Source organism: Seriola aureovittata, chromosome 10 (assembly GCF_021018895.1).
Source record: "Seriola aureovittata isolate HTS-2021-v1 ecotype China chromosome 10, ASM2101889v1, whole genome shotgun sequence".
NCBI classification, from domain to species: domain Eukaryota; kingdom Metazoa; phylum Chordata; class Actinopteri; order Carangiformes; family Carangidae; genus Seriola; species Seriola aureovittata.
This window is the reverse complement of record NC_079373.1, coordinates 24365216-24389938: the sequence shown is the minus strand read 5'-3', so window position 1 is coordinate 24389938 and position 24723 is coordinate 24365216. Positions and strand designations below refer to the sequence as shown.

The 24723-nt window shown below is 42.4% G+C and overlaps 1 protein-coding gene across 6 annotated transcripts in view; it reads right to left on the bottom strand.

The window, feature by feature from the left end:
• mgat4c (mgat4 family member C) overlaps positions 1-24723 on the bottom strand; it is a 122604-nt gene that overhangs the window by 62179 nt on the left and 35702 nt on the right. For 4 of the 6 annotated variants that reach the window (XM_056388211.1, XM_056388208.1, XM_056388210.1 and 1 more), the window contains 2 exons: positions 17685-17755; positions 7573-7656 (listed from right to left, as the gene is read on the bottom strand). The gene's annotated coding sequence lies outside the window, so the exon portion shown is untranslated. The remainder of the gene's footprint in view (positions 1-7572; positions 7657-17684; positions 17756-24723) is intronic. The other 2 variants (XM_056388212.1, XM_056388213.1) reach the window with 1 other exon arrangement.

Below are 24723 nucleotides of genomic sequence, written 5' to 3'. Positions count from 1 at the left end.
GTAAGATATAACAGGAAATGTCACAAAGATGTGTCAAACTAAAAAAAAAAAAATATTATATATATATATATATATATATACATATATATATATATTGCCCATATATTGCCCATGGCATGAAATATACTATATAGATTATTATCAAATATCAGCCCGAGCCTGCTTTCATAATATTTCGGTGCTCCAAAACGTTGCAAAAAAAAATGTTTATTGCAAGTTAGACAGTGTGCCAAATTTTTAAATTGCTACTTTGGAGCCATTCATCCTGCCACTATGCACCTGCCTCACTAAAAAGATGTGTGAAATGTTCTTATAATGTTTACCAAAAAAGTGCATGAAACAGGCTCCATCATGGGCAGAAACTCTGAGTGATGGCCTAGAGCAAACCATTCAATATTTAATATTCAGCCTAATAATGAAATGCAATAGTGAATGTAGACACACACAAAACATGTGCTGGTACAGCTGATTTAAAATGACAAAATATTTTTGCTCACAGTTGCACAAGTGTACAGGGAAACATGTTCAAGCATCATGCTCCTGTCAAAAGTGAGAAGCATTTCCAAAAAAAAAAAAGCACTTAACAAACCTCCGAAGGCTGCAATTTCGATATGTCCTTGAACCCACTTAACAGTTGTACACTGATATTGCAGAGGTGTACAGTCAAGAAAGCCTGCTTGCATCTTTCTGTCTTTGTGCCATCATTTTTATTCCTCCCAATCTCCCACTCTGAGAGAGAAAGAGAGAGAGAGAGAACGATTCTGCCTTCCACAGTCTCTAAATCCCACACCTCCCTGAGCATGCACGTCTGTTCATCACACTTTCTCCATTCGCCTCGTTTTTTTTTTTTTTTTTTTTTGTTGCTGGGATTTTGGTGACATTTTCAAAGTGCCAGATCCTTGCCTTGAGACAATGTGTGCGTGCCCACACCTCTCCGCCCCCTAAAATACACACACATACACACACGTAGAGAGCAGATACACACACTCCTCGCCTAGAGCCAGGCCCCTCTGTGCTCGTCTACCTCAGAGAAGCTGGAGCTTGGCACAGAAAGGAGGCTCCAGTGGATTCTGTGCTCCGCCTGCCAATGCTGCTCTTTTGATCTGCAGCCAGCTGATGACAGATCTACATTAAGCTCATGGTCTTCTCTCTTTCGCTCTGGTTCTCCTCTCCTCTTCCCTGACACTGGGGCGAAATGTTACTGTAAGTCCACCAGCATTGGTGAGAATCGACATCCCGTGGGGTTGGCACTGTTGAGCCTCCTCTCGCAACCAAACTGAGAGAAATATAAAAAGCTGAGTGGGTTTCCAGCGTGCAGAAAAATACCATGTGGGTGTAAGCCAAAGATAGTGCCATACCAACAATTCAGGGGGAAGCTTTACACATCTCTGATGTGCACATCCAAGTTTTGCAGGAAAAAAATCCACCTTTTAATATGCCCAGAAATGGAGATACTGTGAAATTTTCATGTTATTTGCTGACGAAAAGTTGTAATTAATTATTTTTGTGCCCTTGACTTGTTTCTTCAACTTCTGTTTTAGTTAGAAATATCCTGAAATGACCTTGTATAAAAAAAGACATCTCCTCTTGTTGTGAGGTGAGAAAGTAAAACTGTTGTAACAGGTCGTGTTGTTCAGATTTTCAAATACCCAGCAGGAGACTACATGAGCCTACAATTGGTGCAAAAACATTTATTTCTACACCGTCTATAATGGATTTCTTTCTGTGTGAATGTTGACTGTGTGTGTGGATGAGTTCAGACAGAAGTCCTTAGTCTCAGTTTCTGAGGGACTGACACCAAAAAAAAATCAGATGGCACGCATGAGGGTGTCAGACTGACAGCAGACAACATTTCATAAAACTCTATTAGCTGCACTGCAAATTTCCAGACACGACAGAACAAATTATTACAACGCTTAAGAGTGGATTGGGAAAGAAAAAAAAGGAATCTTCTTAAGATTTGGAGGCAATTTTTGGTGTGCAATGATTACGCTAAACAAAGATGCCAAACACAGAACATATTGCAGTCTTAAGCTAGGCTCCCCACTGTTATGGTTTAAAATTAATTAGAAAATGAAAAGCTGTACATAGATGCAGGGGTTCTGATGAGTCTTTAGAAAAGCAACGTAAGATTGAGAGATCTATTAAGGTAATACAATTTGAGATGATGGAAGAAAAATGCTACATCATTGAGAAATCCCCTCAGAATGTGTCAGTCTGCAGCAGGAAACACTGAATATTCTGTTGAGGCTGCGTTCAAGCTCCCACAGATCATAACCTCGACGGAAACCACCGGTGTTTTCCAGCTGACCAGTCCTCATCAACTTGCAAGCAAAGCAGATGTGCAACAAATCGCACTGAGCCACCTTAATGCTTGCATTATGGCGCATTTATCCAACTCATAAGTGCAGGTGAAAAATAATGCACTACAGCACAGAGTGAGAGCAATTACACATAGGATGCATGGCTAACAGCTGCTGATGAACGAGGAGTGACGGGCAGTGATGGAGTCTCACCATTAGAAAAAACATGGACAGCTGTTATTTCTAAAGGGGATCATCTGCTTATTACCGCAATATCCGGCAGGAATAGCTCGCCGCTGCGTTATTTTACCAGCGAAAGAAGCGGGCCGGCTTTGAGAGAGGTGCGACTTTGTGTTGATAGGTGAAAACCCTGTCTTTTTCGCTTCAGCCACTGCCGCTTTCACTCATTTTCTTTTCCAGACACTGTGACTGATAGTATAATTTTGAAGAGGAAGAGAGAGAGAGAGAAAAAAAACAGCAGATAGCATACGGTTGGAGCTCACCGTATTGTTTGTGTTTGTTATTACAGAGCTGTCTTTTGATTCAGTGAGGCAATGCTTTTGTGTGGGCTGTAAATTGTCATTCAGCCTGTCACATTACCATTCAAATGGTCACTGTAGAGCTCCCATGAGGGGGGTCATGGCCTGTCTCAGCAGAGGAGAGAGAATGGTATTGTGCCATACTATTACAGATTATTTACTTCTGTGAGGCATGGAGCATATAGTAGTAGACGCAGGCACATGCACTTCACAATTCCAGCTGTATTTGTTTGTTTAGTCAGGGTTCCTACTCTTCTCTGGAGATCATTTTTCTAGCTCCAATGACAGACAGGAATCACAGCAAACATCAATATGTTCCTATCTGTGGAAGTCTGATTTAAAATAAGTGCCTTCTATATGCTTATCTATAAAATCATGTATTACATGCTTAATTCATCATGAAATTATGATAAATTATGACAAATTGATCCCAAGAACTAACCTGACTCACTTTTTGCTTAGGAATTAATTAACCTTTGCTGTCTGAACACCAGTTACTAAATATTAGCCTTCAATTTTCCCTAATGACAAATCTAGACTGAACTTTACAGCTAAATGTTCGATTCACAGTAGAATTTGGTAAGATTATTGACTGTCACTGGGTCTTATCAGTTTATCACACTTTAGCTCCTTTCATCAAACCCACTGTGACCTTCTGCCACAAAAGTTAAACATTTCATGTCGTGTTATGGTCTGTTTTACCTGAGCAATGCAGCATTGGGTTTGCAGTGGCGCAAACAAAGATGCTAGCATAGTAAAAAGTGCTGTTAGCGAGTATGTAGCTGGTGTTTGACTAACATGCAGTCGAGCTCCCATTCATTGTATTCACCCCGGCTTCCCATTTATTATTATTCAACTCTCAGCAATGAACCAACTCACATTTAAAACCCTTTAAATCACAAACCTTAAACCTTTAGCTACAGGTAAAACAAGCTAGCAAGCACGTCAACTTCAGCAACTGAACCAAACATGCTAACCCATTATAACTGTTGAACTGTTTGAAAACTGTTTCAAACTGTTTTAAACTTTTAAAATAAAGTTGGGAAGAACACGTTAGTCTATACCCCTAATAACAACTACCACAGTTGGCAGCCAGCAGTGACTTAAGTATATTTAAGGGAAGAGTTTGGGGTGCGTTCACAGCATTGCCAAACAGAACCGATAGCAGCCTATTCAAAAATACTGTCCTCCATAAACTGGCCTACTATTCGAACATCAACATGATCCTGAACATAACTCTGCAAGAAAATAGGAGAACATTGAAATAATTTTCGAAGACAACACAATATTTTTCAGGACGTTTTACTTTTTCTCTCATTTTCCACGTGTTTTCCAGGGATGCAGGGAACCCTCTGAATCCATTTCAATGCAGCAGACATGAAAATATTTAATGAGGCTTTCTTTTGCAGGAAAAACCTCAGTCTCTCCTGACAAAAGATGGCCAAAAAATAAATAAAAAAGACAGAGCAAATGTAAGCCTGAAAAGGAGAGAGGATGATGGCAGCAACACGCTCACCCTGAATAGGCGTCTCATACCTGACGCACATACATAACTCAGCCTCTGCATTCAGTGGCTGCACAGCTTGTCAGGAGCTGGCAAATATTATCACTGCATCTATCATTAAATATCCTACAAATGTCAGCTTGAGTGCATTTTCTTTCAAGCCTGCTATGTCTGTGGTGCTTCATAGAAACAGTCATGCTTGTTTAGGTAAATGTCAAAGCAAAACGTTATATGGAAATGACTGATTCGAAACCCATCAACTCATCCTGCTTCCACTGATATGGTTCGCTCTGGCTTTGGATCAGACTTATTGTGTATTAAGAAGGGAGCTGCTTCTTCATGGCAAATTTAGGTTTTACCGAAACTCAAAGGCAGTTTATTTTGTTGCCTGTGGCTATTATTCGCACTTCTGCTCAAGAGTTTCAGGGAGGCATTATCAGTTTTTGCGACAAGCATGTGTTAATTTCCTACCCTAACACAGCGCCCCGCGCTGCATTGTGATATTATTTCAAACCCAGCTCCTTTAGGAACTCCCTGATTTGAAATCGAAGCACACAGCCCTTGCTCTGTACCATGCTGTCCTGTAGAAGAAACAGCTGTTTGCATGAATCTTTAATGCACGCCCACACTGGCATGCCATTGAAGCAGATGAGAATGTGGAGGATCACATCAATGCTTGATTTAAGCTGTTTCAAGGCCCCGCCATTCAGAATGTCAAACATCTCATTCACTGGAGTGAAACACTTAAAAATGTTATAGGTCAGAAAAACAGAAACAGCAGCCCGAGCTCCTTCATCAGCGCAGCACAGGAAACTACTGAGAGTGCAGGAACAGCTTTGCAAAATATAGCATCACCTTCATCCACTATAAGGTTTGGCAATACACTTAAAGTTCATATGGCTATTTTAACGGCTGTGGCACATGAGGTAGAGCCACTAACCGGACGGTCAGTGGTTCCTGCAGCCTTGGTTTTAAAGTATCTTTGAGCAAGATATTGAACCCCAAATTGCCCCCGATCTGTCAATAGTGTGTGAGAGTGTGTGTGTGGTAGAAAAGCACTACATGTGTAGGAAACAGCGCTGTATGAACGTGTGTGAACGGGTGAATGTGGCTTGAGTGGTCCATAAGACTAGAAAAGAGCTATAGTGCAGTCCATTAGCGCTAATTATTTATTAATGTTTGACAAAGGCATGTGAAATGTCATCTCCTTAAATTGTCACAACATGTCATCTGCCCCCTTTAAACGCACAGTGTGTAACTTCTGCCTCTAAGGTAGGCTCAATCAAAACAATAACAATAGACGGCATCGGGTGACATCTTGAAATAATGTGGGATCATGGGAGTTGTCGTCCTCACCACCATCACCATAAGCTTCTCCCGGTTCTGATTCCTTCAGTGTCAGTCGTTCAGGAGGTTTTTACCAGGAGCAGAATTATCCACAGAGGTCTCCTCCTCTCCATAACTAATGGATCCGGTGATTAAAATCGTCAAAAGCACTGAATAAAGTAGTTTCACACTTAATCATGGCCGATGGTATAAAGCGGACACGAGATGTCAGGGAAGGGTTGGGAGCTGAGACTGCTGCTAACCTTTATTTTGATTGTTTCACTGATAATTTATGAACCGGACGTACAGGAGGGTTTTACCAGGAGCTGAATTATCCACAGAGGTCTCCTCTTCTCCATAACAAATGGACCGGCCGATTAAAACTGGTAAAAAACACTGTTTTTATTTTAAGTGAAACTACTTAAGTCAGTGTTTCACTGATGCTCTTTAGCGGACACTGGATGTGTCAGAGTGACTCAGAGCTGAGCTGTCTAACATTTGCTCATTCGCTTCTTTCTCTGATATACTTAAGATCCAGATGTCCAATGATCCAGATGTCCAACGACTGAAATCCTTCGTCTTCTTTACATTAAACAAAATGTAACAAAGAAGTGAAATAATAGATTCTCTTTATTTTTAAACTAAAATTTACTTGGACTCATTCATTTAGACCGAGGGAATTTTGTAAAAGGATAAGATGGTCTGATCACAAGCATCACAATTTCATCCATTGCAAGATGTTACAATATTAAATTATTGCCAGAAATAACTATTTGTTTGGGTTGCCTCCAGTGTGATTGGCAAAGGCCACAATTATCTGTCACTTCTTGCTTTTAGCTGCAAGTAAACACTGAAATAAGATATTGGTGAGTTTATAATTACAATAACAGGGGTCCATGTAGAGCTGCAGCGATAGCCAATTTCTCAGAGCTGCCCTCTCATATTGAGGTGATGAACCGACTTGAACTGTGCGCTAACCGAGAATCCCAGTGGCTGGCAGAGCAAGTCAAATGCTACAGCATATTGAAAAAAAAGGTCTCACACACACACACACACACACACACACACACACATTCAGCTGCTGCTCTGTCAGTGTGTTTTGCAGTCTTAATTTAGAGGCAAATTTAGAGGCCCCTCTGGGTTTTGCATCTCACCTAAAGAGTAATTATTTTCCTTCCTTCTCCCTTGTTCTGGAATTTTTTTTTTTAATATTATTTGTCTGCAGAAAGCACTTCAGTGAAATAAGCTAAAAAGTAAACACCATAAGCTGGATATGCTACCCTGCACAGAAGAGCAATGCGGCTGTCAATATGGCTTCGGGTTTTACAATTGTTGTGCTTGGCGACTGCTGTCTGTATCACACAAGTGTGAAAAGCAATAACACCACCAAAGTGCAACTGTTGGCGGTCAATATTTTCTCTTCCTGATAAACCCTCTGGGCAGGAGCGTTCCTTCATTTAGCCAACACAAACACAGCTTTGCAGTTTCAATCTGTCATAGTGTGTGAATATGGAGCCAGAGAGAATATATATATATATATATATATATATATATATATATATATATATATGTATGTGTATATATATATATATAAACCCTTGTCTTGCCACTCTGTGTTCTCAGTTCTCAGATCATCTAAATGTGAAGTTTAATGGAGTCACACTCCTCGTCAGTGTCAACAGGGTTAAAAATAACTCCCTGCTCCAAGCAAATTAGCCTTTGTGGCTGCTGCGCCGCGACTTTGATTTGGTTTACCTTTCCTAACGTCACTTCTCCACAGGAGAACATTTTATGGGAAAGCAATCTGAGACAGCTGCTCTGAACGAGACAAATAAAGTATAATTTCACACAAAACATGTTCTTCAGAAGCAGAAACAAAAGAGAGAGAGAGAAAGATTACCTTGTTAAATTCAGATGTGTTTGTGGGAGAGAGTCTGCAGGTCGACCTGGACGGGATACATGAACATGTCTGCCTCAGCTGTATCTAGGAGACAAAGAGACAATGTCAGGGTTATTTCACAGCTGTGAGGCTTCTCAGTGTGAATGCAATGATCACACATCATTTACAGCATCGAACCGCATGCACACATGAGCGTGTCGAGCGAACTGTGAGTGATCTACATGATCCACACCACGCAAAGAGTGTATGTACAGTATGAGATTTACAAAGTTTGCACACATACTTTGCTAACTTACAACACCCACGCTGTACTCACACACACACACACACACACACACACACACACACACACACACCGACACACACATTCGCATTAACACACAGTAAACAAGCCTGCAATTCCCAAAGCAGCCGTAGACTCGGTAGACTCTTCTACCCAGTGGCTTACTTTTAAAGATGAATCTCCAGAGCCCCCCCTTAAGGAAAACAGCGCTTTGCCAGGGATGTCCAGGAACGTTAACTTGCTGCCTCTCCCCTCCACGCTCAGACACTGACGCCTGTGATGGGAAGGTGCGGCGCTCCCACACTGAGGCAGGGTAATTGGCTAGAGATGATGGGCCATAAACATACATCACAGGGGCGGCGAAGCGCCAAGCAGATAGCTAACTAAGGCTCTCTTCCTACTGCGCGCTTCTTGTTTGTGGAACACACACACACACACACATGCACGCACATGCACTCATCATTGTCGCTGCCTTCCCTTGATATTCATGCTCTTTGAACACGTGGACTGGCCCGCCGTTATTACAACAGAGAGCGTAAAAACCCCACCACTGCCTCCATTCAATCCATCACCATAAAAACCAAGACGGCACACACTGCAAATTCTGAGTGGGACCTTTAGCATTTCCTTGGCATCATGACCATAACCCAGAGGATGCTCCCTCCTGCCATTATCATCCAGTAATATATAATAGACACTAGCCATTCAAAATGCATCATCACCATAACGGATAGGATGCCCTCTCTCTCACCATTACTACCAACCACACAGTGGTGGATAATAGGCTATCCGTTCCTGCGGTGCTATCGCCACGGTGCAGACTTTGCTTCCATTTCCATAACACTTCTGTCATAATAAGCAGGGAGAGCCTTCCAGTCATGACCGCGGCTCTCCGAGAGGAGGTCAGTCGTGTCAGACTGTTTGCTCACACGCTGGTAATTGGGAGAAATAAGGCTGGGCGAGGAACTGGCGCTGGAGCTTCCCCTTTCTTCTCAGTGGTTCGCTGTGTGAGAAGCAGCGTTTTTCTTTTGCTCTGATCCAGTGGTGCAGCTGAGCCATTGACGTGCTTTAAAAAAAAAGAAAAAGAAAAAGCAAGGAAATAATAAGTGATATGGGAAACAGTGCCAATTAATTTGGCTCACACAACTGCAGCTGTTTGCACCCGCTCATGATGCTCTATCATAATGGATATTTCCTCAGATACAGTACGCCCTACTCTGCATTCTTTAATACCGTGACATGGGATGAGGATTTCATCAATAAAATCCACTTCATTCATCTAATCCTCTTTCTTTTTCTGGCTTTTCCAGATTTAGTTTGACAGGTCTTGCATGGCCACTTTTCTTTTTTTTTTTTTTTTCTCTTTTCCAGAGACAAGTGCCAACCTACAGACCCCTTCACTCTCTCAGCAGACTGGAACTTCAAGGGGAAGAGTAAAACCGATGGCACGGAGTGGGTTGGGACAAGAGGAGAGGGGGGGTCCAGACAAAGCGCTCATTATTCAGGAAGACACTCGAGGCCACAGGAAATAGCACACTTAATTTTTCTTGTCAAACTCCGGCTGGCTTAATGGCGTGTTCACAGCAAGTGGTGAGACAAAGGGATGGCGTGGCCAGGCGGAGACGTGGAGGGAGTGCCGATCAAGACGGAGGCCGTCGTCACGGAGGCGGCTACCCTACATTCCTCTCAAAAGGTAGACCACCTGAGTTGCTGAAGCTGCTGAATGCGTTACACTGGGCAAATAAATATGTCTCATCTTTCAGGGAAGGAGACAGCGAGTATTGTGCGTACTAGCTTTCAGAGAGGAAAATGAAATATGGTCTCGATTATACTCTAACTGTAGAGAGGCACAGATGTTCCTATTGTTCCTCCCATTCCACGTCCTCCTAAACCTTCCCTCATTACTGCCTTCATTACCGGTGCCATCGATACGGCATGTGGCTGCCAGAAAACCTGGATGTATCCACAACTCATCATCAAAACAACAATTAATCATCTGCCCGGCATATTACGCAACACACACCTCCCGTTGATTCCGAACACGGTGACACCTTTTCTACTTCGTTTACACACCGGCAGCTCCCGCGACTGAGGGTGCAGCGAGCTGCAGGCCATGCAAAGCAATCTCCTCCTGCTCTATATATCCACTGGACTGGAACTGTGTTTTGATCAGAGAGATGATGGGGCAGGTGTTCTCGTATGGCTTCGTGTCAGTAAGGAGCCTCATTCCATTGCATTCCCATCTCCAGGCATGGCAGCGGGCTGCGGTGTCAGACAGCCTCCTTTGTTCGAGTCCTAATTGGGGTAATTTATTGTCCTAACAGGCAGAGCAGCTGTGGCTTTACTGCGTAGCAACAATTAAATCCAGATGCTGGAATGAAAAGATGGGGCTGAACGTGACTTGGGGACCAATCACTAATATTAACTCAGATCTCAGCGAGATGAATATGACAAGCTTTGATGAGAGATTCTCCTCAACGCATCGCTTTCCCACTGATATTGAAAATATGAAATTTTGATGAGGATTCATGAAAAACAGTCGCAACCAGATCTCAGACAGACGTTATGCATCATTTCTAATAATGGATGCAATTATCTGCCAGATTAAACATCGAAAGAAAAATCGGCGGGGACACCTGACAGCCTGGTGCCGGGACTTCAACTGCCATGCAATTTGCTACTGGACTCTGAAGTCTTGCTCTAGTTTCACTGTTGTTGAAGAAGTTTTTCCTACAAAACGGCTCCGACAAGAGGATCAGGTGAATATGAGTGGAAGATCTGGGGAATACAGAGGGAAAAAAAAAAAATCAGGCTGCTCGGTAGATTTCTCCAGGGCAGGGCTAACCCCGCCATACTGTGCTTGGCCCGCCTGCCTCTTCAGTCCGGGCTCTTTAGACGAAGAGCCCCGGGGACACACACAAATGTGAGTAACACGGACGATGGCGGCAGCTCCGAGGTCACCGCCTTCGGAGCTGCAGCTCACAGAAACCGCAGATACACAGCGACTCCTTTGGCTTAAAATTCAATGAGACAACCCTGTTTAATTTTTTTTTTCTTTCATTAGTCTTCTCTGTGAGGTTTTAATGAAGTGTTTGCCACTATTTATTCTAGATGGAAGGTGTTTGTAAATGTAATGTGCGCACACCGTGACAACATAAACATCTCAATGACATATATTGCTGTAATTTTTTCCCCATACTATGACGTGCTGCTTTGAATCTAGAGTCTATTTCATTTTAATTCACTAAGTGCTGTTAATGTGCAGCAGCTCAGAGTGCAGCGGAGAATACTAAGGAGGACAGTTGACAGGGCTGCTGCTGCTTGAAGACGGAAATGAGGAGAACACACTAAATCTGTATTAAAAAATATGTACAAGCATTAATTAGCAATCCCAAAGATTTTCATTTAAATAAGTGTCCTTAATTAATATTTAATCCTTTATTTATACAGGTAGTATCATTGAGATCGGGATCTCTTTTTATACTGTTTATACATTAGACAGACACACATATATTCCCGGGGCTTACAATGGACACACACAGATAATTCACAGATGTAAATGATCACAATCAATTTTTCTTAAAAAAACAAAACAAAAAAAAAAACAAGTGTTATTGTAAATTCATGTCCGAGTGAAGTGAGAGAATGTAACTCCTTTTGTATGCAGCGTAACATTAGAAACTACGTTTAGGTCACTCTCTCTCACCAGATGAGGCGACACATAAGTGACTGAGCCTGTGACCCATTGATGAAATTACATAGAAGTCTTTGCATTTTTACAGTTTTATCAACTCACTCGCAAAGTTCCATCAAGTGGCGCAAAAGACGCTCCTGCAATTACCCTGTGCAGCCATAGGTGTCGCCAAAGATAAAGAAACGGAGATCTTCAAGATCGCTATCTTAAAAGTTGAAGTGAAGTTTACATATTGGTGTTTACTTGAGTGAGAGTAACTGATTTACTTGTTACTGCTGTTTACTTGTTATTGCAGTTAACTGCTATAAAAAATTCGTACTTCAGTTCGGCGAATGCGTGAGTTTGATAATTAAACCCCAACGCGCTTAACGAGCAACTTCCTCTTGCACTTTCGGAGCACATCTTTACCTGATTTTGTTGCACTTATTAAAAAGGCTAGAGTAGTATTTATTACTTACACCAAGGTCTCCTACTGTCTCCAGAATGAGTAAATGTAAATTTAAACATGAATCATTAGATGAATAATGCCCACATTTGTGCATGTATGAAAAATAAAAAGCAGACAACCTTTAGTTACAAAGTTAATCGCCAACGTAGAACAGACTGACGGATTCGATCTACTCGCTCACCGGGATTTGTGCGGCTGTTCCCAACGGCCAGCCGGACTAAGGAGGGTTTAGTTGGTGTGTGAGTGTAGTACGCCGGCAGCCGGAGTGAATATCAGGTAATGAATCAATCTAACTTAATGTTAGATAGTTGAATCTGCCTCTCTCCCTCCTCCCTTCCTCTCTCCCCCTCTCACCTCGGCCGGGTGTCTCCAGATTAAAAGCCCTCGGCAGAGTCGTGGGACTTGGTGACACCACAGCTGGGGAAATAATCTGAAACACTGTAGTGTAGATCAGAATCGCTGTAATTAAAATATTAAGCTATTTACAAATATTCAAGATATCAAGGCAGGATTTGCACTTATCTTTATAACAATTATTAATAGTCAATTGCCACTGGATGGTGAAAAATATGTTGTGACTGGGAAAAATTGATAAATATTTCTCATGGAGGCACTGACACAATGTAAAATTACTTAAATACATGAGTTTTAATAGAATGTTGAAATAAAAAAATGTGGACTACAGAGTTTTATGGATCCTGGATTTATCCCACATAAACTTATAAGACCAAAAGCAGTTTTTCCCGACAGTCACACCATATGTCGCTCGGTTTCAAAGTCAGATTTTGAAGTGCAACGTTAAAAGTCAGTTTACACAACAACTATTAAAGAGAGTGCAAGATATTAGAGAAGATACTCATGACACTGTATACAGTACAAGTGCTTATATGATACATCCCCTCCCTCTCCTCCTGTGACACAGACTCTTTATACAGTATATTGAGGGGGTAAAGAAAGGTTGTGTGATGAGAGTTTGACACGACAGCGATGGGATCGTATTCACGCTTGGCATCAGTGAAGCACGCCGCGCCTTGCTTGAACGACCCCCTTGTCTGGAGATGAAAAATGGAAGAAGTTCACGGACTCGTATGTCTGTGTAGCGCCTTCCTCTATTAGAATTCACTCTCGGCACGAAGCTCTCTCCGAATCCCATTACTTTGCCTCATAGTGCACCTGACTTCAAGCTCTGAAGACAATATAAAATACCTGTTTGCTGTAGCCTTGACAACAGTAGTTCCACCCCCCACTTCCCCACCCCCACCCCCATCTTCACTGAAACCTTGCCCCCCCTCCCTCTCACCCTCTCAGAAGGAGTCGAAACTCTGTTTGAGAGCAAAGCGCCGTAAGTGGTCCGACTGGATGGCAGGAAACCTTGGTGCTTTATGAGGATAAAGAGCTCTGACCCAATTAGCCGCCTTTGTTAAATAAAACTCCACTGGCCCTCATTTAAACCGCCCCATACCACCACCACCACCAACACCACCACCCCTCCTCCTCCCCTGCTTGTGTTTTTACAGTACAAAGTGATTACAGATTTAATTAGCTGAGGACCTTGCTTCAGGGAGACTCCTAAATCCATATTGATATTTCTGCAGAGTTTGGAGATAGAGGCCTCGGCTGCGTGATGATGACTTATGAGAGAGGCTGCAGAAAAAAAAAAAAATATATATATAATGAAAAGATGATTTGCAACTTTTCCCCCACTCCTGTTTGCTCCCCCCCCCCCCGAGGCTAATCATTCGGTTGCAGGATGATGCAGAGAATTATGCAGAGAGCAAGGAGCTGATCAATGCCGTCTCACAGCTAGAGCCTTGGATTTAAACGGGCCTGCTGTCAAGAAAGTAGCTTTTTTTGGTTTTGACATGTGAGGAGGTTCTACTACTAAGCTGCTGAAATTTCTAAACTCTATCTATCCTCTATTTATTTATCTATTTATTTATTTTACTGGACCTCATGATGAGAACGGAGCTGTTAAAGCTGGGGGAGGTAGTCGTCTTTTTTTGGCGTCAATGGGTAAAAAATTCTATAATCACATGTCAGCTGATTGTAATTAAAGTGGTCTGAGAAGAAAAACTAAATGTCTGCATCTCCTTTTGGTTTTAGTTTTCAGACTTTCAGACAGGTCTTTTCAGAGAGAGAGAGAGAGAGACAGAGAAAGAGAGAGCAAACAGTTAAAGGAAAAAACAGATTGGATACCACAGAAAACAGCAGAGGCTAATTTTTGTGATTTTTATTGAAATTCATTTTCATGTCTGATTCTGTTTTCTCTTTTTTTTTTTTTTTTTTTTTTTATTATTCTCAAGGATACTTGTCCAAACTAGTCCACAGCCGGGATGTTACGTAAAGATATTTGCAGTGCAGTTACCATGAAGTTTGAAAGCAGAAATTGCCCCAAAAAACTGTTATGTTTCGGTGTCAAAGGGGTCAAGGAAATCTTCCCAGAGCCACAACTGAGAGTCAATATTCAAAAATCAACAGGGAGAAATCCATAGTAGAGGAAGCAGAGATAGCAGCTGTAGCAGAAGTGCTTTTTGGGTAAGAAGTCAGACTTACTTTTCTCCACTAGAACACTCTCTGTCTTGTGGATACTACTGTTATTATCATAGCATTCTCTGAAATCATGCTGGGCACATTAAGTCCAGCTGAGTTCTCCGAGGGATGCCGAAAGACATCGTGAACAAAAAAAAAAAAAAAACGTAGGAAGTCACGTACAGCACCCAAGGTTGAATTTTCCATTAATTTCAAATTCAGATTGCGAGTGTTCCCATTACGCCAGGGCGAGAGGAACCTTAAAGAGCAGACAGTAAAGCACCATTTTCAGCTGCCTTAAACAGAACAGTGAGAGAAGCTCAATTGAGAGCTTTTCAGCCAACATGTGCCTGTGGATATGAATTATTTTAGTTTTTCTTTTTCTTTCTTTTTTTCTTTTTTGTTTAACATCCCCATTCTCTCAGGTATGAAAATGTAAAAGCAGCGTGCTGTGGTTTTCTTTTCATCATGAACTGTATTGAGCATACAGTAACGGTGGGGGGGGGGGGACTGTGAGGTAACGTGCTGGATGGAGCCAGAGAGGAAATGAAAATGAGGGTGGAGGGTATGGAGGTGTCAGAGCGGCTCGTCAAACTCCCGGCACGTACTATGAATATTTTACTACTGACACACAGCAGCTTCCCGCCCCAAACTGCACCTCTGGAGACAAGCAAAGACAAAAAAGCTGATGGATGGATGGATGGATGGATGGATGGATGGAGGGATAGATAGATAGATAGATAGATAGATAGATAGATAGATAGATAGATAGATAGATAGATAGATAGATAGATAGATTTCACTCTCCACTCCTACCTCCAGCTTCACACCACATGGATACCTGTCTCAGACTTCATCTCCCAGCCCTAAATTTTACAATGCAGGGCTGACAGGAAGAGATCTCCACAGCTGACAGCACTGCCGCTCAGCACCAACGGGGGCTGTCTAAGAGCTCACCCACATCACACCGGCAGGTAACGCCCACGAGTGGCCGATGTTAAACACACAACACACCTGCCCATGCAGATTACATGCACCTTATACATGCACGTGTGGAGAAAACATGATTGAAAGTGTGTGCACCTGTTGGGGGGGGGGGGCTTTTTGGTGCAACAGTAATTAAATTATGGACAAACAAGACTGTCTACGACCCTGGCAGCTCTGAGGTTGTACTTGGAGCAGTACTCTACCTTGTTCACCTCCTTAGTTTAGAATACTGGTCTGCAAGTTTGGTAATTAGCACTGAGGCTCAGAGTAATGTCATTAGTTTTGCAGGTATTTAGTCATTAACCAAAGTACTGCAGAAATTAAAATATTGACCTGGTGATGGGACTAGATGAAAAGTTAAAGGTCCCAGGTTTTACACTTTTCCTGTGTTTTATTTGAAGTGTTGATCGATAAGAAGATATATCTCATTGTAGTTTTACATCTCCTCTCTCAGTCTTCTCTCTGGAGCTCTAGAAACATCAGGTTGGTGAGCCAATCAGAAGAGAGGTGGCGCTGAGTCTGTCTTCTGATTGGACGACTGGTTTTCGAGTGATCTAATAAAAATATAGCAGATTTCAGGTAAAACACCACAAGAGAATCCAAACCTGCAAGGTTGCATGACGGGTCCGGGTGGGCGGGGCTTGAGGCATGGCTGAGGGTGGTGACTGCTTTGTTGTGACATCACAAAGTTACAGAAGTCCTGACAGCTGGTTTTAAGGCTCAGTTTCTGAATGCAGGCTGTGTGCATTTCTCTGTGGACTGAGGCTTTGATACTTTCACAGTATTAATACAGACCTTAGACCTGCTTTATAATCAAAACTAGAATTGCTGCCTCGCTGTTGCATGCCTCCGACACTAAGAGTAGCTTCAAATCACATCCCTGTTTATCCAGAATCATAAACATTTGTGTTAAATTTTGTCATAATTGCTGTGTGAAAAAGTGAGTGTGTGTCCCAATGGACATTTGTGCCGAATGTTAAAGAATTCCCTTGAAGAATCTCAAAATATTACGTTCACAAGGCCAAAATCGTGTTTTGTAAGGTCACCGTGACCTTGACCTTTGACCTTTAACCACCAAACAACCCGACAGCAAAATGGCTGTCGCTGGCACGAAAACACATGGAAATCTCACTTTCTACAATATGGGACCTTTAAGAGGTTACAAATCATCCTGGGGTGACCATGAATGCCTGTGCCAAATTTCATGGGTATCCATCCAAAGGTTGTTGAGATATTTCAGTCTGGACCAAAGACCTACAAACCAACAGATCCAGCCAACATCCCCAGAGCCGCACCACTAAGTATCACCTCTTCTAAAGTTTCTTGTGGACAGCTTTGTAAAACGCTTGCCAGACAACGTTTTGGTTATCTGCCAATGCTGCTGGTGGAGTAGACAAAGTTATCCATCACACACAGAAAACTACCCCATTTGACTGGGAGCTTGTGTTAATTCCCTATTCAGCTATGACACACACAATGTACACGGGTCCAAGCCACAAGCTGCCTTCGCTCAGTGAAACCCCCCCCAACCGCTGAGCTAATCACGCTCCAGTAATCGGATAACTCCACCTCTCCGGGGAGAAGAAATCACAAACCTATTCACATTTTTAGCATATTTTGGAGTAACAGAAAATACTTAAGAGTCATCTTTTACTCCTTTGAACAGATTGTCTCACTTACTTACTGTATTACAAAAACATTTTCTGCTGCAAAGTGAGCCAACGCTGAAGCAAGGCAATGCTTCCCTCTGTTGTGGATGTGACGCTCCAGGATCACCACAGAACAACGGTTCATTTCTAGCTTCAGACGGAGCTCTTGGAATCCAATTTTCCCCTTGGGGAACTTTATTAATTCTGTGTTTAAGATATATAATGGACTTCCTTTTATGTTTTAGAGGCTCTATATGTTCTTCTCTTCTCACCTCCAACACCACTGTACAGCCTGGAGCTATAAAAAGGAGAGCTGACACCGTGCAGTCCAGTGTCCGAGGTATGTGTTGCAGTAAATAGATGGTTTCATTTTGGCAGCATCCTGCTAAGTGCTATGTTATGATTTAAAGATTGCCATGTTGCCCTGATCAATACGTGCACATCAGATGAGCTGAGGTTTTAGAAGGGGCAGTGGAGGGAGGAGGGATCACTAAGGCGGTAAATCTGACCAGAAGCACTTACTTCCACTGCGTATCCTATGGGCCATTATTGGTGGGTGTGCTCACACATCAAAGTGGCAGGGGTCTTCCAGGCTAAAAAGGAATAAGAAACAAAGGACCATTAAATCACAGCGAGAGTCTCCGCTTCGAGCAAACACGCATGTGAACACACGCACTTAAACACAGCAGTGGAAGGACTGTGAAGAGAGTTTAGGACCCAAGGAGAGAGACAGAGAGAGGAGAGGGAGAGAAAGGGAGCGCGACATTGATTTTCCCCTCCTCTGAAGTGCCAGTTCATCATTCTGTGAGACACACTCTATCGATCCCACGCCTTTAGTTTGTTTGTAATTTTGGGGGCTCAAAACCGTTCACAAAGATAGATCCTCTTGCCTCCGAGATGAAGAATGGAGGGATCAAAGGATGTGTGGAGATGACCTCATTTTGCTAGGTGCTCCTCAGTCGGTTGGTTTTTGTGGCCCTGTTTAAAAAGGGAGCTTTGGCGCAGGGGGGGGAATCCAGTCAGCTGAGTGTTTATTATAATAATACAAAGCCTGAATCTTGCCCCAAGTTAACTTTCCTGCTTTTCTAAATAATCTCATCCACGGTTCAATCTTCTGCCTCTCCTTCCCGTTCAGTGTCCGATGCTACAGCGTGATCACAGACCAGCTGGGTTGGTCAACATGAGGATGCTGCGTGCAGTTTACTAAAAGCACGTTACGTAACTTTTGGACATTGAAGTTCATCCTTTAAGCAATTACCTCCTGCTGCCATTCGGAGCTAGAGCCAACGTGCTAAGATGCCAAATGCAGTTTTTCACTCAAAACCTCTAATGCCCCTCAAAAAGAGTGTTACTGAATCATTTCGTGTTACTTGACTTTTTCAAGCAAATAATCTGTGTGGTGAAGGATGCATCTGTGAAGTCTTCAGAACAAGCTTCCTCTGTGAAACAACATGGACTTCTGGTTTGAAGTCTGCTTGTTGTCTCAGCAACCTGGGTCTCATTTATGTAGCTTCACACATCACCTCAACTCTTCACGCGCTTAAAGTAAGTATGGTGGGTAACTTCTAACAGGTCAAAAAATTTTAAACCTTATACCAGTGGTCAGAAACTGGTCAGAAACTCGCGCACTGGCAATAATATCTGGACCCCCACATTATTTCGATAATCAGATTTTCTTCTTTTTCTTTTTTTTTTTTTTGAGAAAAAGATTTAACTTACTTGCCGACCTCTTGTTTATACCCTCACAGACATTTACAACATACAACGTTTGTATTTAAAATTCTCAACCTGAGAGACAACCACCCACATACGGGCCTACCTTAACATCTCATCTGCACTGTATCATTCCCCTACTCCCCCTCATATTCCCGGCAACGGAAAACAATCATCTCAGAAAACCTTCAGAGACGCCAAGAGAATACTCGAAGGTCGTCATACTTCAGCTCACAATACAGTGACTCCAGCGAAAACGTCCTTTAAACAGGGTTCCATGGAAAAAACAAACAAAAACAAAACGACAATAATCCAACAGAAATTAATTTGTAATCACCATGACAACACTTTCCCACTCTTTCCAACTTTCCTCAAGTTGAACTTATTCCTGAGAAAAATCTAATACATCAAACAGGCCATCAATTTTCCTTTCCTTTTCAAGTTTCCTTTATAGAATCAAAAACCTTCAAATATATTAAAACATTGTCAAACTTTGTCCGCACACTGCACGGTAACCTTTGCCATGTTAGCACAATGCAAAACTTTCCAGCTACAAAAATGCTCAAATATCAGGCAGCAGGTAATATGTTGTTTATGGAGTCTGGAAGTGACTGCCCATCAGTGCTTCCTCAGTTATTCATGAAAGTAATTCCTTTTATTCCCTTTTTTAACTTAACTTTATTGAACTAAGACAATCAGAAAAGAAACCAAACTAACATGTATAATTACATTCAATTGTTAATGATTTTTTATGCAAAAACAAAAACTTTAAAACTCAGGTTTTCGTTTTTTTTAGAAAGAAATGATCAGACCATCAGGTTCTGTTCTTGTGACTTCTACTATACATTTACAACCTCTAAACAAACACTACAGCTGCTGATTCCATTCATATCTGCACATTCAGCTGGAGAACGTTGACTGATCAATCATGTTGCGTAGTGATCGGTTGCATCATGAGCCCTGCAGAGTCTTGTGACTTAGTGACACATGTTTCGAGAGCTGCTGTTTAAATGTAAGAAAACAAATCCATCTGGTTTCTAGTCAACAAGATTTCTGTTCTGGGTTTGTTTTCTAGGTTAAGATTGAGTCAACATATCCTCACGAAGGGAGAGCTGCAATGTCAAAGCTGTTTGTCTCTTGCATCACCTCAGTCTCTCACTGAAGCGTCAAAAAATTACTTGAAAATGAACTATTCAGAAAATTCAAAAAATATACGTCCATAAAAGGATTATGTGTCGAACACAGAGGATAAGTTGCAATTGTTCATAGACCAGAGACGTGGAGATCGTCCGCATGAACTGAGAGCTGAATCCTACAGATGCTCTTGCCATATTTTGTGCCCACAGGCAGTCTATCTGGGGTACTTCTTCATTTCCTTACTCCCCAGGTTTTTAAAATGTCATTTATGTCTAATGGCCGTGCTCATTAGCTGCATCTGAAAAACACACTCTGGTCATTACCAGCTACATTTGCAGTCAGGCTTCATGCCGAATTTCTCTTGTTTGAGTCATCCGTCACAGCCCAGTTCCCTGGCAGTTGGCTCCACAAATGACGCAAAGCGCAAATCTTCTAATTATCTGCAAGTATCTTTATCTGCCTACATTGCTAGCGAATGTGTTTTGACAAGGCTGCTTTATCGGTGTAGCGAGAAACTCGATCTGAAACAACATCCATCATGTGGAGGCTGCCAAGGCCACTTGGGGGACTGTACAGGCAGTAGTGCGCTAAGAATTGCACTTTACCTTGGCGTGATCCTCTGGTGTACGGGCAAAGTGGGAGAAGCGAAGGTTGTGCATGACCAGGACTGCGATGGAGACAATAGCACTCAGCTCTCTTTCATTATTTACTTGTACCACTGTCAGATAAGGAAAAATGTTACAAGAAGACCTCGGTATGATGGGCGAAGACGTCCAAAGAAGATCACAAGTTCAAGTTCAGGAACCAACAGATCTGCTTTTGTCACTGTCAGGTTTGCTTGGAGAAGAAGAACAGCTTGCTGCTTCTACCCTAATACTGCAAAATAAATAACTGCTTTGGAATCAGAGTGGCACACTTTTTCTTTCTCTCTTTTTTTTTTTTTTTTTAGATTCTGCATATTTCTTTAGAGGAGTGTTGTGTGGGTGTGCAGCAGCCTGTCCAAGTAAGAAATAGAGAGAGAGCGAGAGTGGGTGGGGGAGAATGCTGGCTATCCTTTGTCAACTGCTCAGTGCCATTTAATGGCCTGTAAACCCCTTTGCTGGAGAAAGAACAGGCAATTAGCATACTGAGTGGATTACAAGATTGCTCTGACTCCTGGATTAATGTGTGCACTTAATCTTCTCTTTGCTAAGCGATTCTTAGATATACAGCTGTTCAAGGGGAACAAATTTCCCCACCCTCCAAAACATGACATGAGAAGGGATTTCTTCCACGATGGCATCAAATTTTAAGTATGCAGTAGTTATATTATGTATTGTTAGGTTTAATTGTTTGTACTCTAACGAGCTGCTCCTGTGCTTAGTGTTTACCCTGATGTCACATCTGGAGGGGAATGTAAGTGACCTAGAGTGACCCCCGTGTGCTCTCTCCAGCGGTTTTAGCCCACAAAAATATCGCAGTTCGGACAATGGCTGACGACCTGAGCAAGGGGAGTGATATTGAAGCCAATTACAGCTGTTACCTTGATGAAGGTTTAGGGTTCCCTGACTTCAACCTGCTAAGATGCTAACCAGCTAGCCAGGTAACGATTCACCTGATGCAACGCTGTAACTAAAAAGCTATATTTCTCAAACAATGAATTAAAAACCATTTGAGACCTTAAACCTTAAAAAAAAATTAACTGAATTGAGAATGTTGACAATGAGACTGTTTTTCCATCAATACTTAATTTCCCATGCAAAGGCAATGGCGTATTATGAAAGTCAAAGGTTTAAGCTCTCAAATTATTTTTATTTCACTGTTCTATCTGCTTCAGAGGCTGAGTAATAAAGGTTTTAATGAACGGAAAGTTTTTCAGAAACCCTCAGGTTTTAGGAGGTTGTTGTCAAACAATATTTCGAGGGTTAAGGCAAAACAAGCTCTAACCCTTCAAGTGGAGGAGGTGCCCATTTTTCATTTTTTTGCCCCTGCTTCTGAGAGAGGCTGCACACACCACTGTGTACTAATGGAAGCTTTAGCCGCCCATCGACTTACTTAGGATATTCTATTTTGTGTCCTTGAGCACAAAAGTCAAACATCTGCTGAGTCCCTGACACACAACTATGCCACACACCACACCATCTCCTTGATTGCTATCCTCTGACTATCCGTACTCTATATGATAAACTTGGGGCTGCACTCCGTATCTCCACAAACTCGGGCTTCTCTCGCTATCTCTGCCATCGTTCCTGAATCACTATACCTATTCGCCGGCTTTGATATGATCTTTAATCCACGGCTCCCCACCTCACCTCCAAATCTTTCACCCAGAGTGTCAGCCCAGAAATGAAAAGAGCTGATAACTTTGCATTACTATTGCTCAGAGCCGAGGCAGCGGTGGCTTAAAACGGCAAGCTCAGCTTCATATGGCCCACATTCAGGGACACGTACAAAGCGAAAAAGTGCGCACCCTGCGGCAGATAATATAGTGTCAAAACCAGACACTCACTCATTCACATTAGGCATTCGCCGGAGAAACTCTTTAACACTTCCAAATGCTGACGCTTACTTCTAATATCTTGCAGGTGGTACCCATATGTCGATGAACCATCATGTTGTAAACAGTTTTCAAAAACAGCTTAGGACAGCTTGTTCTCCTCTCAGAATCTGGGTGAAAATGGGCTCGGGAGCAATAACAGAATGCATCGCTCGCTTCCTTTAAATATCAACACAGATTACCATCTTATGCAGCAATACTCTGCCTCCATCCTCATGGATAAAAGCCTTTCAGGATACACGCCTTCAAAAAGAAAGAAAAAAAATGAAGAGCTGATTCACTTCTTTTTGTCAAAAGGAAACAGATGGTTGAGGCATTCCTTCGCTGTCCACTGAGATGAGTGCTCACTGTTCCAAAAGCTAGGCCAGCATGTCTAAGCTACACTGGGCCTTTGCTGTATATCGAGCTTCACTCCTGAGTCATTTGTGGCAGCTAAAAGCTGTAGAATGAGATCGAGTGTAGGAATGAGACAGAGAAGGAAAGCCTGGATCCCTGGACACATTAAGAATGCGTTTTCTGCTTGGAAATCAATAATGTCTCTTTGCCTTGAAGATCGCCAGGAACGCCATCGCTTTTAATTTATTCATCCATTCTTCTCAATGAACTCACCGTGGTTGATCCAGTGTTTTCCATCCCATCAGCCCTCCGTCTCCCTCCCGGTCTAACCTCCTGGGAGGTTCTTTTAACTTGTTAAGATTTCTTCTACTCCTTTAACAATGGCATTTGTGTGAAAATAAGTGTACAGAGCGAGCCCTGCAGCCCGAGACCCTGGAACTGTCCGTGCTGGGTTGTATCACCAGCAATGAGCTTAGACATGTTTATTTTTTCCTCATCAGGCCATGATTAGATATGCTGCACTGCATGATTATTTTCTCCATGCACACACACCCCGAGTCTTGCATTACAAAAACACCCAGTCAAAATGAGGAATCATTTCTACCCAGCCAATGCCCTCTGACTTCCGCCTTGCATCTACCTCCAAGGTTGCCCTGCGACTCGGCAGGGTTCAAAGCACCACCTACTGCACATCAGAGACTTGCTTTGTCTATTCACTTCCTTTAATAATCAACATCAGCCACAGACCGTGGAAGAATACAGGTTCTAAGACAGCTGTCACCAGTCCCTGGTCTCTCTCCAAAGAGTGAATGGAGGACATGAAACATCTTCAGACATCACAGACAGCAGCAAACCCCCAACTGTGGGGTAAGCAATCGAGAAAATTACAGACTGCAGAAGTAACCTTAGGGAATAAGTGCTTGCAGATGTAGTTTTCAAGAATTGGCTGTGGTAATATTTCTATCTTGACATGCCTGTCTAATACAGCTGTCTGGTTATTGATAGTCTGTTAGTCCTTGTACTTGGAAAGTTAAAGACCCCCTCCGATGAAAATCAAGTTTTAATACCTCGTTAACATCCACATGGTGTTTTTTATATAATGTGACATATCATTAGAGAAATAATCAGTAAACGTCATGACTGAGTGTTTCCACCTTGAACTGAAGTGAACCAGTGACAGTCTGATAAAAACATATTCAGATAGTTTCATACGTCACAAAATTAAGGAACCAATCCTGTCAACTTGTGGAGATGGATGTTAGCTGCAAGCTAACAAATAACATAAACAAGTAAAAGATGCTAACTACGCTAACTGTTCTGATGTGTCTGCTAGTCAGCGGTTTAGGTCACAACAGACTCTTCATCTGAGTCTGACTGAGGCTCAAACATGTGGCTGAGTTTCTCTGATGTTTCCTCCTCTAACCATCTTGATACTCTCTGCTCTTTCACCTGTCCACCTGGAGCAAGCAGGTGGTGGGCGGGGCACAAGGCCTGATCCAGAATTTCTCAATTAAGTGTAGAACAAATGTACACAGCCCATATTCAGAAACTGTGCCTTAAAACAAACTGTCAAGACTCCACCTGGACCCACCATCCGACCTGGCAGGTTTTGGTTTCTCTGCGTGTTTACCTGAAATCAGCTATATTTTTATTTGACCACTCAGGAAACAATCAGCCATTCAGAAGAGAGGCTCAGAGCCTCCTCTCTTCTGATTGGCTCACTGACCTGTTGCTGGTGGAGCTCCAGAGAGAAGCCCGAGAGAGGAGATGGAAAACTTAAGGATATCAAAATTTACAACAAAAAGTGTGAAATATGGGACCTTTAATTTTCTGATCCAC